The sequence below is a fragment of the Benincasa hispida genome, unplaced genomic scaffold (genome assembly GCF_009727055.1).
Source record: "Benincasa hispida cultivar B227 unplaced genomic scaffold, ASM972705v1 Contig66, whole genome shotgun sequence".
NCBI lineage: Eukaryota > Viridiplantae > Streptophyta > Magnoliopsida > Cucurbitales > Cucurbitaceae > Benincasa > Benincasa hispida.
Window position 1 is genome coordinate 592,039 of NW_024065007.1, and position 15,136 is coordinate 607,174.

A 15,136-nucleotide genomic window follows, 5' to 3' on the forward strand; every position below is an offset into this window, starting at 1 on the left:
AGCAAAATTAAAAGTTTAATTCTATTTGATTAAAAAAATCAATTCTATATAAAATGGATTCACTAACTTGTTTCCTAAAAAAATTGAACATAAAATAAAAGGAAAACATTTTCTTTTCAGTTCATAAGTTTTAGGTCTAGTTTTCTAATTGATTCATAGTTTTCAAAATTTATACATTTAGTCTTAAGTTTTGAGTTTAATTTCAATTTGAGTTTTGTTTCAATTTGGTCCCCAACTTTCAAAATTTATACTTTTAAACATAATTTTTCATCAAATACCCAATTTCCGTCAATGAAAATCAAGATACTAGACCAAATTAAATTGAATAAAAAATCCAAGACATTGTTAAATCCAAATGTGATCAATAAACAACTTTTAATTTTGTAATTAATATATCTCTAAAGTTTAAAACTTATATTAACTTTAAATTTTCTAGGAACAAGGTATATGAGAAATAACAAAGTCCATGTTGATTGGTAGCGAGAAATTTCATTCTAAAACACAGTTTTTTTTTTCTTTTTTAAGTTCAATATGAAAATGCTAAAAAATTCGAATATCAAACTTATTAATCAAGGGCACGTACTATGTGTCTATGTGTCTTAGATAAGCTATATGCTCACTTTGATTTTTAAAACGTCACAATACGTCTAAGTTATAAGAGATGTAATTGTTAGGATTTGGAGTCAAACCACATGTTACAATGGTTTCAAGTTTTGTATGGAACCCTAAACGTGTGACCAAAATTTTTATTTAAATATTTGATTTTCAACTTTCTAACAATTGGTGTTAGATTATTAATTTAACCGTGTGCTATATGTTATTTTTATTATAAATATTATACAATATAGATGTCCATCCCAAAAAAGACCATGTATCCTTCAACACGTTACTCCATGTATCACAAATTTAAATATGGTCAGTGTTCTAATAGCCACATCCTACATGTCAATTTTTCTATAAATAATGGTCATTTATGCATTTTGTAGAATGGTGAAGATTGGTGAGAAATCCAAACTTTTGGGAAAAATAGAGAAAATTTTATGATTTTCATATTTTCTTTATTTCTTTATTTTATTTAAGTTGTTTATTTTATATTCCTTTGTTATTTATTATATTATATATTATTATTATATTTTTCCATATCTGTGTTTTGTTGTGCTACCCAATTTTACAACACGTTATCAACACAAACTTCTTTCGTTTTTCTTGCTAAAGGTAGGTCCTAAAGGTATGTCGATTTTTCCCTCTTCATTATGATTAATAAATTTAATATTATTTTACATATTCCATATCTGTTAAATTTCTAACATAAGTACAATATTTTATGATAGTACTGCTATGACAAATCTCACAAAATTAGAATTTGTCACCCTTGATATTAACGGCAATAATTATTTATCATGGGTACTTGACGCTGAAATCCACCTGGATGCTATGAATCTTGGGAAGACTATTAAAGAAGAAAATATGATATCCAATCAGGACAAAGAAAAAGCTATGATTTTCCTTCGTCATCATATCCACGAGGAATTGAAAATGGAGTATCTTACAATAGAAGATCCTTGTATCTTGTGTAAACATTTAAAAGAGTTGTATGATCATCAAAAGACTGTTATTCTTCCTAAAACTCGTTATGAGTGGATACATTTGAGGCTACAAGATTTTAAATCAGTAAGTGATTACAATTTTGCATTATTTAAAATCTGTTCAAAATTGTTGTTATGCGAAGAAAAAATTACTGATGTTGATATGTTAGAAAAGACATTTTCTACATTTCATGTCTCGAATATGCTCCTGCAGCAGCAATATCAAGAGAAAGGTTTTATTTTCGTGGTGGTCGTTCTAATCATTTAAATTTCAAAAGAACCACACAAAATGATGATCACAAAGGAAAAGTTCCACAAGATAAAAGTTTAATGAGTGTTGAAAATAAATACTTCCGTTGTGGAATGACTAGGCATTGGTCACGTACCTGTTATACGTCAAAACACTCAGTTGACCTCTATCAAGTCTCCTTAAAGGCAAAAGAGAAAAATGTGGAAGCAAATTTTGCATACCAGGATAATGATATATTTGACCCATCTCATATGACAAATTTGGATATGGCGGACTTCTTTGAATCTCCTGCAGAGAAGATTGGCACAGTTGATGGCACATCAATTTTTTTTTTTTTTTTTTACTTTGAGAATATCTAAACTTAATGTTGTTGTTTTCTTTTATCTACCTTCATGTTTTTTGGTAACTTTTGTATATTTTAAGTGTTGTTTTTTATTGTAATTATTTTCTTTTAATGAAGAAACATTGATCATTATCATATGTTAGGTGTTTCAAAAATGAGCAAAGAAGATCTATGTCTGGCGGATAGTGCAACTACACATACAATACTTACAAATAAAAAATATTTTTCCAAATTGACAATGTTGAAAGCTTGTAAATACAATATCGTGTTCTGCAAACTTGATCGAAGGTTTTGGAAAAACAAATATTATTTTGTCTAGAGGAACAAAATTTACAATCGACGATGCATTGTTCTTTAGTCAATCAAAGAGAAATCTTCTAAGTTTTAAAGATACACGTTGCAATGGTTATCATATTGTAACTGATAGTAAGAATAATGTGAAATATCTATATATCATATCCACTGTCTCAAATGAAAAACGTATATTGGAAGAGTTGCCTGCATTATCTTTTGGACTATATTATACTCATATACGAGTAAATGAAACATATGCAACAATGAACCTGAAGTTCATGAATCCAGACATATTTATAATTTGGCATGAACGACTGGGTCATCCAGGATCTATAATGATGTGGATAATTATTGAGAATTCAAATGGACACCTATTGAAGAGCCAGAAGATTCTTTAATCTAATGAATTATCATGTGATGCTTGCTCTCAAGGAAAATTGATAATTAGACCATCACCAGCTAAAGTAAGGGTTGAATCATCTGCATTTTTAAAACGAATTCATGGTGATATATGCGGACCTATTAACCCACCAAGTGGACCATTTAGATATTTTATGGTATTAATAGACGCATCCACTAGATGGTCACACGCGTGCTTATTATCAAGTTGAAATCTTGCATTTGAAAGATTACTTGCTCAAATAATTAAGTTAAGAGCACAATTTCCTGATTATACAATTAAGACCATTCGTCTTGATAATACTGGTGAATTTACATCCCAAAATTTTGATAATTATTGTATGTCAATTGGGATAAGTGTTGAACATCCTGTAGCTCATGTTCATACACAAAATGGTTTAGCAAATTCATTTATAAAACGTTTGCAATTAATTGCGAGACCAATACTTATGAGAGCTAAGCTTCCTTCGTCTGTATGGGGACATGCAATTTTGTATGCAGCATCACTTGTACGCATCAGGCCAGTAGCTTATCATAAGTACTCGTCATTACAATTAACTTATGGTCATGAGCCAAATATTTCTCATCTGAAAATTTTTTAATGTTCAGTATATGTTCCAATTGCTCCACCACTACGCACTAAGATGGATCCTCAAATGAGGTTAGGAATATATGTTGGATATGATTCCCCATCAATTATTAAATATCCTAAGTCCCTGACAAGTGATGTATTTACTGCATGATTTGTTGATTGTCATATTAGTGAGACACATTTTCCAATATTAGAGGGAGGAATTAAGTAGTTGGAAAAATAAATTACATGGAATGCATCGTTATTATCTCATTTAGATCCCCATACAGATCAATGTGAACTTAAAGTTCAGAAAACAATTCATTTGCAAAATATAGAAATCAATTACTATCTGGAGATAGTCAAGTAAGCCATTGTACAGACAATCTCGCACCAGTCTCTTAAACCTCGCCCAGGCATCGTTGAGCGATTCGTTAATTTCTTGTTCAAAATTTGTGATCAACTTCCTCCTTCTTGCGTTCTCGGTAAAGGGGAAGTATTTCTTCATGAACTTCTCTACTACTTGTTCCCATGACGTTATCTCCCCTTGTTCGAGATAATAAGCCTGTTTCCTTACTTGGTCGCATAGAGAAAATAGAAACAACGTTAGTCAAACTTCTTCAGCTGAGATGTTTGAGAACACAAAAGTGTTACAGATTTTGATGAAACTCCGGAGATGGGCGTGCGGATCCTTGCCACGCCTTCTATCAAACTGTCCGACCATCTGAATCATCTGTAATATAACCGACTTCATCTCAAACCTCGATCCGTCCAAAGCTCACCTCACGATTCCTGGGGAAAAATCATAGAGGTTGGGTGATGCATAGTCCCAAATGGGTCTATTGCGGTCGTTCGCCAGAAGAATGGGGTTTGCCATGATGTTGTTTGCGTTTCCTGCTCTGTCTTCCGATTGTTCCGCCATATTGGGATTTCTCTCTTATTGTTGTCGGCAGTTGTTTCTTCGTCTTCTTCGGAACATTCTTTCGATCTGTGGGTCGTAGTTGGACTCAGGAACTTGTCCTTCACTCATACGACACCTACTTCTTTCCTAACCAAAGGAATGGCAGTGCACAGAGGTCGAAAGCAGCAAGGAAAATCCAAAGGTTACTGTTAGCACAATATGAGCTGTCGTATTCCTCGGCAACGGTGCCAAAAACTTGATGCGTTGTAAATGTGATGCGATTATGACGTATGTTTGCGGTGATGAGTTATGTGTTGCATATGCAAGTTTTCCTAGTAAAACCCAAGTATAAATCTCACTAGGTTTCCTGGTAAGTCCATGGTCAACCACAGAGACTACTGAGTTACTATGCGACAGTAAAATTGATTCCTTTGCGGTGGCAAAAACAAATAAGTTGGTTGTTGTTTTGTTTAAATATAAATCCTATGCGATGGGTTCGAGTGAAGAGTCGATGAAATCAAGAATTACAATGAGTATGAGATGAATGGGTTGAGAAGGGATTTAGCTCACACTTCCTAAGATTGCGTTCAAGTTATGCGATCATGCTACACACACACAACAGCATGTCATCTTTCAATGCAAATGACAGTTTCTATTTCTAGAACACATACGGTAATGTCGATAGGACTTATGTCTAAGCCTCTATTCTTGTCTATGCAATGATGAATGATGCACACATACACAAGGTGACCGCGTACCTGTCTCTTATACACATCTAGATGTGTATAAGAGACAGCTTTTACACTGTCTTTTCACTCCAACTCTGCCCAGATGAATATCCTTGCTTTCGCAAGTGTTAGCCCTCTCTCTGTTTGTAGCGCTTCCTGGCAATCTTTCGAGCTGTCCAGGAACTGTCTCTTATACACATCTAGATGTGTATAAGAGACAGGTCCAGGAATGTCCTCTCGGCGTCTTCTTCTCTTCGCTCGCCTCTGCCTTCTAAGTATATGAATAACTACAGACTAATGGCTATCAAATTTGTATATGATCTAACTTCTATATCGTGAACCCCTTTAATGATGGTGGCCTTTAGTATTTATAGAGCTCAAGGTGAAAAAGCTTTTCTCTCTAATGATTGCAATGATGGGCGGTCATTAAATCTTCTGCTCTGATGTGCCGATTAATGGTCATCGAAAAGTTGAGTGTACATGCTACAGTGTGTCATTAATGGCTTGTCGACTAAATTCGGATTCGACCGTCATCAGCTTTCTGTCCCATCATGATTTATTATGCTTTCACCTTGACGCGCCGTGTTTATACGGCCACCTTCTTGAGCAACTTCTTGTGATCGCAATCTTTCAATGCGCGGGGACGCCGAATTCCTTGGATCGCAATTTTACTTACGCTAACGCATTTTTCCTGCACAAAATAAGTAAATTAGTTGCTTTCATGCGATGAGCGCATGCGATCGCAATATTCTCAGTTTACCGCTTTTCGACATGATTTTGTATATTTTTACTGTCGCATTCCTTCATTGTTTTACTTATTTGCGCTATAATATCTTGCATTTCTGCCCATTATCACAACTTCTATCTAATTTTCTTGAGTAAGAGCCCTATGTTTAATTTCTTGAAGGATTTCTAGTTAAATTAACTGAATTGTTGTGAACTCTTAGGGATGTTTTTATTGAATCTTAATGTCATTTTTATAAATTGATCTGACAAATTAGTTTATTGAAATTTTTGTTTGCAAAATCATCATAACCTATGCATATATTGATTGATTTAGTTGCGTATATTAGGATCACATGTGTAAAGTCTAGACTTTTTCTAACCAAATGCATGTATGCCCCAATATAATCTTTTCCAAATATATCATGCTATAAGATATGGATTTTTCGGCTTGTAGTATGTCTCAACAATTAAACCTTTTCGTAATGCAATTTAATTTTAATTTGTATGTTGCTAACAAGGAGGAGTTATAAATTGAATTAGGGCTAATTTGGTTTAATATCGAATTTGTATAATTAGGCTATTAGATTTTCTAATAGGTTGAGGGGTTAATAGATTCAGTGTAATTAATTGATGCCTAATGTAAGAAATTGCATAGGAAACTCTCTCTTGCTCGAGAAATTAGATAGACTCCTATCCTAGATTACATTTACTCCTTTTATTTTGATTTCATGCATTTATCTTTTTCACACCAAAACCCCTCATTTACCGCTCTAGTTAAGAAATTAACTTAACGAAACAAGTCACACTTCCATGTAGATTGACTTGGACTTACCACTGTTGTTGTGTTTCAATAGTAATAGAAGTAGTTCGGTATATACAAATTTTCTTTTCATCAAGTTCGAAGCTTAATAACGACATAAGTTTCGAGCTTATCAAAGATCAATAAAGCCTGAGCAGAGAAAAAACCATGAGATAGGTGACAACAAGTTTAGGAGGAGTCTAAACGGTTTTCCTATATATGGTTTACTGTAATACATGTTAGTGGTTCTATTAGTTAAGTAGTTTTTCTTGTAAATCTTCTGGATTACGTTGAGCTTCTCTTTAATTTAGGCATTGTGTCCTTCAGATGTAGGCAAGCTATACTGAACTAGGTTAACTTATTGTGTGTTATCTCTTTTCTCTGTTTGTTTATTTTGTGTTATTACTTTTGTTAGCATCATTGTGTCCATCATCATATATATACAGTTGACTGGTTGTACGTTTTTCAATTGGTATTAGAGCGGGTTCAATTGTAATATTTCAGTTAATAGTCTGCAATGGAACCAATCAGAGAAGGTGGATCTACTACTAGATCTCCAGTTCCTGATAGAACAAATTACTCATATTGGAAAGCCAGAATGTCTACTTTTCTAAAATCAATTGACAATAAGACCTAGAAAGTTGTTGTAAATAGGTGGACTCATTCAATAATCACTAATGAGGATGGCAAAGTTTCACATAAACTTGAGAAGGACTAGACTGAAGTAGAGGATGAGGCTTCCCTAGGAAATTCTCGCACTTTAAACTCAATTTTCAATGGGGTTGATAAAAATATATTTCGGCTTATCAATACGTGCGTTTCAGTTAAAAAAGCTTGGAAAATTTTGGAAGTTGCTCATAAGGGTACATCCAAAGTGAAGATGTCGAGACTGTAGATTCTAACTTTGAAGTTTGAATCTTTAAAAATGATGGAGGATGAAACAATAGCTGACTTTAATGTACGTATTCTAGACATTGCAAATCAATCTTTTGCCTTTGGTGAGAAAATTTCAAAAGAAAAATTAGTTAGAAAGAGTTTTCCTTCTCTACTGAAACATTTTGACATGAAAGTGATTGCCATTGAAGAAGTACATGATATAGCCACTATGACAGTTGATGAATTGTTTTGGTCTCTTCGTACTTTTGAATTGACTTTTGATAAACAAACGGAGAAAGATAAAGAGTTAGCTTTACAATCTTATGTGAATGAAGACCACAACTCAAACCAGGGGAAGTGAAGTGAAGAGAATCTTACTGACTTGCTTGCTTTATTAAGAAAACAATTCAGCACAATTTTAAAGAGATTGAATAAGCTTTATGGGCAATACAATACACCTGATGTCAGAGGTGAAGGAACTCATTTTTAAAGAGATCCATGAGCGGAAGCGGATCGTCCAAATTCTATTTAGATTGAAAACATGAATTTACAGCAAACATACTGAAAGAGTTAAACAACATGCATCATAAGTATCAAGGATCCATAAGTATTCTAATTTACTCATTTTGGAAAAAACTAAAGCACGTTCTTCTTTAAAAAAAATGGGTTTTCAAAACATACCTTTAAAGAACTCTCCAAGAAAACGTTTGTACAGCTGTTGTCTTCACTTGATATCACCGTGAACCACCCCCAAAGCCCTCCCTACTATCCTTTTGGAGCTTTAGGCAGAGTTATGGGACTCAAGAATAGCTTGAAAATGTGAAGAAGTAAGAAGATCTCACAGCAACCGATTGAAAAAGACAGTTTCTTCTTCAAAGAAAATTTTTTCTCTCAAAATTCTGCATTCACCTTTCTCCAACGACTCCAATTTTCTTTATATATAGTAGATGAACATGCAAAGAGTTGGAGTGCGTGGCTTGCAGCTCATGCTTGGAGAATCAATGTAGAGAAAATAATGGCTTTTGTGTGAGCATGAAGATGAAGGTAATGGAGAAAATTGAATCCCCATTTATTGCAACCATGCAAAATCATTTTTCCATTTTCTTTTAAAACAAAAAATGATTTTAAAACTATTTTAATACAAAAGAATGATTTTCTTTAATTAAATTTCATAAATTAATTTAAAATTAATTAATTAATTTAATATCAAATTATAAATTAATTTTTGCACAATAATCATCTTCATATATTTAAATCATGTTTAAATAAATATTCTCTGTTCTGTTTAATTTGAATGTTTCAAATTAATTTCTCAAGTTATCCTAAAGCTTATCTATTTATGAGCTAGTAGGAGGACCTCGCGACCTATAGATCATGGGCTCCAACGATTCGAGATTAATCGTTCTAAACTCATTAGTTTCGATCTAACCCCCATTCGTTAATTAATGGGACACTTCCACTATTATCCCATAGTTAACTCCCTCCTGTAGATATATTATGTCCACGTTAATAACTATAATCAGTAAGTCGATCCTTCACAGGTTGTTCGTAATCACAGCTAGGTCAAAAATACCATTTTACCTCTATGACTACATCTTGTTCCTTAAGTTCCTACTGATCCTCTAATGAACAATTCTGATTCATAATCTCTATGAATCAAATCCTTTCTCTATCATGAGAAGGCGAGGCCCCATTTGTTCAAGACCTGGAGTTAGTACTTAAGAGAACAACCTATCTGCTAACCCTAAATAGGGTAGGAGTGAATTCCATCTTACAAGGCTTTGTCCCCAGCTATTCATTCGGTCTTATCCCCAAAATGGTAAACTTATTGAGCAGCGTTGTTGAACTACTCTCACCGTTTGCAGGATAATCCCAAACAAACAAGAGTTCTTAGCTAGCTCATGATTAAGATCGATTTAACCTAGTTTATATAATAAATGAAATAGTCAGTTTTAACAGTAAACGGTCGTTATAAAGAAAAGTGACTATTTTCGTGGTCTAGTTGATGGCGGGAAATTGGAAGTCAATTTTACTCGACAACCAAAAATCCAGTGGATGCATTATGCAATGCATGTTTCTAAGATATGCATTGATAGTCATGCGTTAATGGTCATGCATTAGACTGATAATGCGTTAATGAATATATGTGATGACCATGCGTCCTGCCACAAGTTTTCTTGTGCTCACGCCAAGTATAATGCGAACGCAAGTTTCTCGGGTAATCCAAGGTCGAACACAGGGACTTGTAGCTATGTGTTTGTGTGATGTGCATGCGGCGGTTTAAATAAAAGAATGAAGGACATGCTACTACGTTAATCCTACTCCTACTTCTATCTAACAGACAATGCAATGAGAATATGCATGAAAGATAGAGATGCGACAAACCTTGACATGAAATAAATGTGTGGGAAAATAGATAAAATGCGGAGATGATTTTATTGCAACCCTTAAGAGTGACTACGAGGGCAACCCTAGTCAACGCAAGCCAATGCGATCATGCTACACTCATGCACAGCAAATCATTTTCCAATGCAAATGTGGTGCTCCTAAGTCTTGGACGCATGTGTTGAATACAAAATGTCCATAGAACTCATTCCTAAGTCTCTACTCTTTTCCTATGCGTTGATGCAAAATGCATATAATGTTGCGGTGACCGCACTCAATCGTATCCTATCTCTAGGATGCATGCGATGGGTTAATAGCAAACAGTGCCTATTCTTAAGCTCCTATCTCTTGTGTTATGCGTTCTAATCTGACTCTCCCTAGCCGAGATTCTGACCTGACCTTCCCAAGCCTAGATCTTGTTTTTAGACTACCCTCCCGAATATCCCTAATGGATGACTGAAGCATACATACTACAAGACAATCACATGAAGTTGGTTGAGCAAGGTTGTTACTATCCCTAGTGAACAATACATACATTCCTTAATGCATCCAACCACTTACCCCGCCGGGCAGTTGATTATTGCTGACTTTACTCATAGACAAGCAATGTGTTAGCCTCTAGACAGGCGTTGCAGCAGTTTCACATTAAGCAAATAAGATTATTCACACACTCACGCAACGCACACCTCTCGGTGGGTTACTACATGCTTCATATTTCTAATCCACATGACTAAGTAAGCAATACCCAAGCACTCCCACTAAGTGTTGCAATGAAAGTAAAGATGCTAAGCAAGAAGATGGAGATGCAGTTGAAGGAAACAGAGAAGTGCATGAAAACAAGTTGTATTAATTCCTTAATCACAAAATGTCAGACAATACAATATAGAAAAAGAAAGGAAAAAGAAATGACCGGCTGGAAGCAAAGCTTTGCTTCCAGCGGATGTGCGTCAAGGCTGTCGGTGGTGCCATGGATGGGCGGAGGAACTAACTCTCTCAAGATCTAGCTCCGATCGTCACTCGAAATGGATGAAGGAGGTAAATAACTCCCATGCATCTTCTCACGCATTTTGTTTGGATCGCGAAGAAAGTCCCCGGTTCACAAGGATCCACCCCCAGATTACTTGAATTTCAGCTCGTCGGCTTCTATTTATAGAGCTTGGGTCACTAACAGCATTAATTGGACTGCTCTGAGTCTGACATTCGGCGCGTTAGTCCTTTTTTGAACCTTTGCCACTAACAGCGTGGTAGGTGAAATGTCAGCTTCAGCTTTGGATTTTCTTGAGATAGATGTGTTGATACGTTCATTCCACCTACCTTGCGTTGATCCCATTAGTTTGCATTGTCGCGTAGCCGATATCATTCAACGGCCGCATTCGCTTAATACCGCAACTCTACATGATGACCGCAATTGCCTGACGAGCGCAATCCCCATGCGATGGACGCATGCGACTGATCACCACAACACCCATGCGTTGATCTAATGTGTTTGCCTTGTGATGGAGAGTTTCTCCGCATGCGGTCGTCTATATGGTGGTCTAGTTTTCGCATTTGCGTTCATTTCCTACATTGGCTATAAAAATAGAATATTGAGCACATAATTAACGCAAAGTAACGGGTTAGCTGAGATTCATCATGCTGATCGACGCAAACTCTTTTTCTTGTGAATTCCTAACATGATTGTCACATATTCTACCTAACAACCTTTATAATTCTAAGTAAAAGAACTAAGATGATATGCATTTCTGCATGTCATCTCACCCCCAAAATTAAAATCATGCTTGTCCTCAAGCATGCGTTATACTCAAGAAATTCTAACTCACCTTCATGTTTTCCTTTGCGATGACCAGCTTCTCAGAATATAATTTACACACACCTCTGACTATCACCGCAATGCTCTCCTCCACTTTGGCTGCTTCTTCAAAAAGATCTCTTCTAAGTTTAAATCTGGCAAGCCTTTACTCAAAAAAATTTTCTTCATTCACCACAATTTTGTGTTTAGCTTTTAAGAATGCGTTCATTCAAAAATACTTCAACACTTTGCGATGAACTATTCATATGCGACGTTGAACCTGGTTACGCCCTTCTTTTGGCTTACCCCTACGTGTGTTATGCGGACATCCAACTTCAATTGCATTCCATATTCAACTCAACTCTTGTCTCGTTTGTTTTGGCTTGCGTCGGACAGAAGAGTTGCGCTTATGTGCTAATCCTAACGACTTGCGTTCGTTTTGGCTTGCCCCTACGTGTGTCATGTGGACATCCAACTTCGAGCAAGTGTCTTTCACAGCTTAACTCTTATCAACATGGGTTTCCCCATTACGTTGACAGTGGAGTTATTATTCTCAAAATCTCACTTCAACTTTTTTTTTTTCAAATGATCGCAATATAATGAATGAAATTCTCCGAGACTGCTGCCACCCCCAAACTTAGCAGTTGGCAGCGTTCTCACCGCAAAGCTAAAAACAGAATTACAAGAATACGATAAATGTTTGAACACAGGTTTGCGCAAAATAAAACTTAAAGACTTTCAAAATTTGAAGAAGCTAATAAAAGAAAAGAATGTCTTGCATTGATTACTTAGAAAATGCGGTGAACTATACCTACCATCATAGAAGCATCACAAAACAACGCAATCGGGAAAAAGAGAATTTCAAGTATACTCTTTTCCTTCTCATATGTTTTGTCGAGCAGACCACCAGCGGTTGCCATATTGGCAGCGGTCTGCGAAGAGGGATTCAATCCTTGGTAGAAAATCTCCATTTGTAAGCAGTCTGGTAAGCCATTATGTGGACAGTCTCTTACTAGCCACTTGAACCTCGCTCAGGCATCGTTGAGCGATTCATCATCTTCTTGTTCAAAATTTGTTATTAATTTCCTTCTCCTAGCATTCTCAATTGGTGGAAAATACTTCTTCATAAACTTTTCCACCACCTGTTCCCACGAAGTTATCTCTCCCGGTTCGAGAGAATATGCTCATTTCCTCGCCTGATCACCAGCGGTTGCTGCATTGGCAGCGGTCTGCGAAAAGGGATTCAATCCTTGGTAGAAAATCTCCATTTGTAGGCAGTCTGGTAAGCCATTATGTGGACAGTCTCTTACCAGCCACTTGAACCTCGCCCAGGCATCGCTGAGCGATTCGTCATCTTCTTGTTCAAAATTTGTTATTAATTTTCTTCTCCTAGCATTCTCGATTGGTGGAAAATACTTCTTCATAAACTTTTCCACCACCTGTTCCCACGAAGTTATCTCTCCCGGTTCGAGAGAATATGCTCATTTCCTCGCCTGATCACATAAAGAAAATGGAAACAGAATTAGTCAAACTTCCTCAGTTGAGATATTCGGAAATACAAAAGTGTTATAGATTTCTATGAAGCTCCAGAGGTGGGAATGCGGGCCTTCGCCACGCCTTCCTACAAATTGCCCAGTAGCCTGGATCATTTGCAACATTACTGACTTCATTTCAAACTTCGATCCATCTAATGTCGGCCTCATGAATCCTGGAGAGAAATCGTAGAGGTTAGATGACACATAGTTCCAAATGGGTCTATTGCGATCATTCACCAGAGGAATGGGATTGGCCATTATATTATTCACATTTGCGGCGCTTTCTGTCGGTTGTTCCGCCATTCTTGGAGTTTTCTGTCTTGTTGTTGGCAGTTGTCTCTTAGTCTTCTTCTGAATGTCCTTTCAATCTCCGGGTCGTAATTCGCCAGAGATTGAGAGTCTGCAAAGAAATCAGAAAAACTACCGTTAGCACACTATTTTGCCAAGTCCCCGGCAACGGCGCTAAAAACCTGATGCATTATTTTATTTGAAGTGGAAATGTGGATGATATGCATTGATGAACTTGCGTTGTGCACTCAAGTTTCCTCAGCGGAATCCAGGTGTAAATTCCACTGAGTTTCCTAGTATGTTCAGGGTCGAACTCAGGGACTTGAGAAAACAGGTTGCGTTGCTAATTTTTATGAAACTTTGTGGTAACCGGATAAATAAATAAAGTGTTGGGATTGTTGTTTCCGTTCATAAAAAATAAACAAATGCGGCGGAGTTCAAAAAGAGTTAATAAATAGGAAATGCGATGGTATGCGATGAATGGGTTGAGAAAAGTTCGGCTAACACTTCTTAGAATGCGTTCATGCTATGCGATCATGCAACATGCATACAATAGTAAACCACCTCTCGGTGCGAATGCCACGGCTTCTAAGGCTAGAACGTATGTGATATATGTGCTAAGTCTATAGAACCTACACATAAGCCTCTATTCTTATTTATGCGATGACGAAATGACACATACAAATAAGGCGACCACATAATATCATTCCCATCTCTAGGATGCATGCGATGTAGGTTGACAAACAGAGCTTATCTCTAAGTCCCTATCCCATGTTTATGCAATTCTAATCTTGCTCTCTCGAGTCCAGATTCTAACCTAGCTCTCTCGAGTCATTAGGTTCTTTCTTTAGACTCTCTCTCAAGTAGCTCTAAAGCGTATTTGGCACAATATAAAACAAGACAATCGCAAGCAATGAACTTCCCAGGTCATGTTAGCTTAGTTTTCCTCAACCCATTCGACTAGTTTAGCTACTCATGCGTGCTAAGAGAGAGAACAGATGTAGAAATAAAACTTCCATTGTATAAATATGAAGATGAAATACAAAATAACAATGCAAGTATAGAATAAAGGGCCTGGTAACAATCTCTTGCTGCTTAGGCTTTTACACTCTCACCTTAACAAAAGGAAAACTATGCAACAAGAGGAGCGAACTGAAGTATGAAATCTCTAACTATTGAATAGTTAACCCTTTTCTAAAGATGCTTGTATTTATAGACACCAAGGTGAAAGGCGGCTTCTACATCATGATGACAGATGACGGCTTTAATCTTGACTGATGCCCCGAATAGTTGTCAACGAAAAGCTGAATGTACCTGTGATCCTTATCGCTGTCAATTAATTCAGATTCGACTCGTCATCAGCTTTCTATCCATCGCAATTAATTAGCTTTCACTCAAATGCCCCACATGTTGCACTGACCAAGTTGCGCGATCCTTCTGGGCGAATTTTTCGAACACGCATCATTAAAGCTTGTGGTGAAGTTCGCTCGACCAATGATTTCTATATCGCAATTATTGCATTGCGTCAATGCATTTCTGCATAAAAACACTAAAATCAAATGTTCCTATGCGATGAATGCATGCGACCGCATATTATGAAATTGATGCTTGATGGACGCAATTTACATGTCTTTATCAACGCAATCCACATTATAAGAACTTACAT

The 15,136-nt window shown here is 36.3% G+C and overlaps 2 non-coding genes across 2 annotated transcripts; both read left to right on the forward strand.

The window, feature by feature from the left end:
• The first annotated feature begins 12,634 nt into the window (after positions 1-12,634).
• Positions 12,635-12,741, forward strand: LOC120069904. Its single transcript, XR_005479719.1, has one exon. It is a non-coding gene; the product is annotated as a small nucleolar RNA R71 (small nucleolar RNA).
• A 190-nt stretch (positions 12,742-12,931) lies between these two features.
• On the forward strand, positions 12,932-13,038 carry LOC120069903. The gene has a single exon (XR_005479718.1). It is a non-coding gene; the product is annotated as a small nucleolar RNA R71 (small nucleolar RNA).
• Positions 13,039-15,136: the final 2,098 nt, after the last annotated feature.